Here is a 4,773-nt window from a genome sequence, read left to right on the forward strand (position 1 = left end):
TGTAATGTGTAAAAAATTTAAAGAAAAATATCATTTTTTTTTATTTTTGAAGAAACGTTTAATAAGAAGAAAAAATTAACTGAGCGACAGTTTAACTTGACGTTATTTTTAATAAACAAAAATTCATATTTTATAAATAAACACTTCTTCTCTTTTAAATGACACACTTGCAAATGGGAAACATTTGAAGCACTTGCATATCTACGAGCAAGGAAAGAAGGGCGGATTTCTCCAGCACTGCAATGCAATAAATAAACCAAATTTATACTTCTTGAAGGAATCTTCTTGTTTATTTATTTATTTATTTATTTATTTATTTATTTATATACATTTTATTTATTATATATTTTTTCTTGTTTTTCCTGTTGATGATGATAAGCTGTTGCTTAACTCCGTGAGACTGATTTGAAAATCTTTACTCAGAAATTCTTTTAGCGCTCAAAACAATAGAAAGATGCTACTTTGTTGTATTCATAATAGTCTAAATAATTCTAAACTTAAATGCATTCATTAGCAGTTGAATTCTAAATCAGCGATTCCAAAATTTCTCCCTGTTTGGGAAAAATACATTGGATATATTATTATTATTATTATTTATTCAATGTATGGTTTATAATTAATTTAAAATGACTAAAATAAAGTAACATTCAATCGCAAATAGGAAAGCACTTCAATCCCAGTTATCCTGGCGGCAAATAGCCCTCAGAAGATGGTATTTTTATAGTAAACCAGTTGCGTTAACCAGGTGCGTCTACTCTGCAAGTCTCAATGTGTTTTTCTTCTCATAAATATGATCAATCATTTGATGACGGTCAAAAATAAGCCAAGCAAGAGAAAGAAATCGGCGGCCGATCGTAGTCTAGTGGGCATTCATTATAGTCACAACGAAAATAAGCTTTGTCGCACTTGAGATCTGAATCTGCAAGCAGCGACTTGGTGGTCGCGATTCTTTCCTACTCGGCTACTTACGCTAATCATGCTATTTATGTAGGCTTAAGGTGACTCTTAGTTACTTAAAGTGGCAATGGGACTGCCGGCTTCCATCTCGAGCCTCGCAAAGCAAACTTTCAAAAAACTTTTTTCACAGACTCAATCTCAATCAACGTAATACCTTTAGTTCGGCGACCATACTGCGACGAAATGCTCCAAAACGGGCCTAACATGCTCGGCAAATAATCTTCTAATAATATAAGGATCGTACGACCCAAGCTAAATAACTGCCAGCAAAGTTTTCGTTTTATTAACGGGGGCTTGTACTTGGAATTTAAAGCTGGATTTAGAATCAAAACAGAGTTCAACTTATGCGTATCGATATAATAGAGGTAGGTAACGGAACGCTCCCACAAAAAGTCGACTGTTTTGACTTTTTCAGGTCAAATAATATGTTGTTATATTTGTATAATGCTGCTTGACACTGATGTGTTCAGGCAGCTTAGGCTTGAGAATAAGCTGAGCTCAGGCAATAAAATCTCACATTTTTCTTGGAATTCATTTTTTAGAGAAAGCCGTACTTCCAAGTCAAACGTAGCTTCTTCGACGAGGGACGTACGTATTTCTGAAATTCACTTTCTTTTGCCCTTTCTTGCCTTGATTTGGTAGTTGCTTACACATTCAACTTCAAATAATCACATAATAAAAACTTGGAAGTATTAAATCAGATGATTTAGTTGACAAAATTTTTTTTTTGAAATATTGTTCAACAATGAATACACTTTAGCCTCTCGTGTAATGCTCCGTTTTTACTAACTGTAAACTGTTAGAAATTTAATTTTGTTTCTGTGGTCGTCAACACTTTACCGCACAAATGGCCACAAATTCAAATCGTGCGTAAGTTTTGCGACATCTTATATATATTTATATGTTGTAACTATTTTTCTTTTTTCTCTTTTTTTTTTAGATTCAAATTTGCGCCAGCTACACAGGCTGCGATAGAGTAGTAATTTCCGCTTTCAAATACATTTTGTGGTAAGGTTGCAAGTGTACTCAGTATTACTTGCAATTTCATCACGAGAATTTAGAAGTGTGTTAGTAGGTTGGTTAATATACAAAATTGCCGCTATTGAAGCTGAAAGAATCCACAAGTGTTCGATTACGCGTCACTGCATTCAGAACAACTCACTGTGTGTGCGTGGTTTGTGATGTGGCGATGCCATTGGGCATATTTCCAGATGATGGGAGATGAATCCCTACCGGCAATGATGGATAGTAGGATGGTGCTATGTATCATACAACTGATGCTTCGGACGATTTGCACCATCACTACTAAAGAAAGATCCCGTGTATGCTTTATATTTAATCAGGTCGAATAGTGTCATCCTATTACCTTTCTGTCCATCCCAAAAATGACGTTATTTTTATAGGCTATTGCAGTAGCATTCGCCCTAGTAATGTCTTTCGATGTTTCCCGCTCTTATTCTATTATTCAAACAATATACCTACACACTACTGTATACATATTATAGAATTTACATCATTGCATTTTAGATGCACTGTAAGATGCACGTCCGAGCAATTCACATCTTTGCTCGTTTCTTCGCTTGTTCACCTATCCGTTTGAAAAAAAAAAAAAGAACAAACTTTATATATTACACGCATATGTGTACAAACATAAAAAAAAAAAAAGAAGAAAATCACATATACATAGCTCACAAAATTGAAAACGTCCCCTGTTTTTTTTTTTTTTTTTTTTGAACACATTACATTGCTTCATATCTTTTTCAACATCCTAACAGACTATATATGACTGCTGTATGTGGGCCGAGTGTTCGCTTAGTAGAGAACTCTTCAATTTAAGATTAGTTTGTGTAGATATTCTTAGTGTTACTATTGTTTTTGCAACATGTACATTAGATAACAAAACGACGGTAGCGTGTTTTTAAGGGATCCTGTGTATCATATTTAAGAAATCATGATCTTTTATACCCTTCTCTCTATTAACTTATTTACATAGCGTCACATTTCTATGCAGATTTTATAATTGCGATAATTTTTGTTTGATTTTAAAAAGGAAGACTCTGCGATAAAAAAAGTAAATTACTTTATGTTTTTTTTTATACTTATATTGTTATTTTTGTACATGCCATCTGCGGATGCGGTTATGATAATCGCGACATACCGTTCGTAACACTGGAAATGTCGAATGCCTGTTCTGTTAGATGAACATGTGAACTTGTTGCATTGAAATTGTCCTTGTCATCCCAAGTCGATCCGATCTGAAGTCGATGGGTCTATTTTCAATTCCTTGAAATTATTCGAATAACTGCAAGAAGGAATTTACTCTTTCGCATTGATTTCTTATTGACATTAAATCGATTCGAACTTTTTCAAAAGCTTGCGACGACATTTATTACAATTACGTATAAATTGTCAGTTTTGATGGAGACCTTAGACATTCTCCGGACTTTGCGTACTATTTCGCAATTTCATGGTAGATATTGACAGTTAAATATTATCAATTATGTTCTAAAATAGATTTCACGATCATACGCGTATATATCAAGTTAACCACCAACTTTATTAAGGGCGAAGCGAACAACAAAGATGGCCGGGAGCTACATTTAGTGTTCATATTCCTTAGAGAAATCGCATCTTCTCTCTTCATTATTGTCTTCTTTTTTTTTTTAATTTCTTTAGAGACAACGTTCTTTCCGAACGAAAAGTGGTTTTATCAGGGTGAAATAAGTTTGTGCACAAAGAATGGATTTATTTTTTTTAGAGAGTTTTCTCGATGAAATTAAAGACATATTCGCAAATGATTTCCAAGAAGCGCCTTCTAACAGACAAATCTGTGAAACTGTATTTGTCATTTCGGCAGTGTATTCGTTAATGAAGTTTTGAAAGCTAGCGAACAAACCTCCATGCAAAATAGTAAATACATTGCCTTCTGATGTCTCAACCTTCACTTTTCCCTCTTTAGTGTTTTCGGACCCAATCGTCAATTTGGGCGGTCAGGACGTTCCGTTTGTCAATCAGAGAACCGCTTCTCTAGCATTGCTTCGACGAAGCGGAGTTTAAATAACTTTTGTAAACTGGTTAATTTGCTTGAACGGCGCTTTTTCCCATTAAAAAGCGATATCTATATATTTATCTTAATCGCGACACGAAATTCAAACTGTTTCCATTGTTTTAAAAATTACAAAAGCCGCATCACTAACACCGTTGTAACTTGTGAAGTGACGGTCGGAATGTCATGAAATTTCATCACATTTCATTTGACGAATCGTACTACCCAAAAATTGAATGAATTTATCAATAGTGACGTAATCCTATGAATTAATTGACCAATAGGTTAGATAGAGGTGGTAAGCATAGTGGTTTGGGTTTCGGGAGGACTATGTAATGATTTCTATAACTTCGTTTTTTAAAATTGCTTGACACAGATGTCTGCTTGTTAATCGAATACATTTGATGGAGGGATGATCTGCTGATAATTAACAAATTACCGACAGTTTTATATTAATTTATGTGTCGGGGTATAAAAGATTCGTTTTGAAACAATTATAGCTTTATTGTTATATCTTTTTTGTTATTGCAAAAAAAAAAAAAAAAAAAAAAAAATAAATAAATAAATAAATAAATAAATAAAAAATGAAAATTACTGAAAATAGAACATAATTAGTGAGAACGGTTGCGATTTTCCTCCCATTAGAGTAGGTGGCGGTATTTTTTTGTTTACTGTTGTTTCACATATGTATATTTTCTAGGCTTAATAATATCTACGTATATATGTGTGTGCATATAATAAAATAATATTTAGACGCAGTAGCAATCTGG

Source organism: Glossina fuscipes, unplaced genomic scaffold (assembly GCF_014805625.2).
Source record: "Glossina fuscipes isolate IAEA_lab_2018 unplaced genomic scaffold, Yale_Gfus_2 0, whole genome shotgun sequence".
In the NCBI taxonomy this organism is placed as follows: domain Eukaryota; kingdom Metazoa; phylum Arthropoda; class Insecta; order Diptera; family Glossinidae; genus Glossina; species Glossina fuscipes.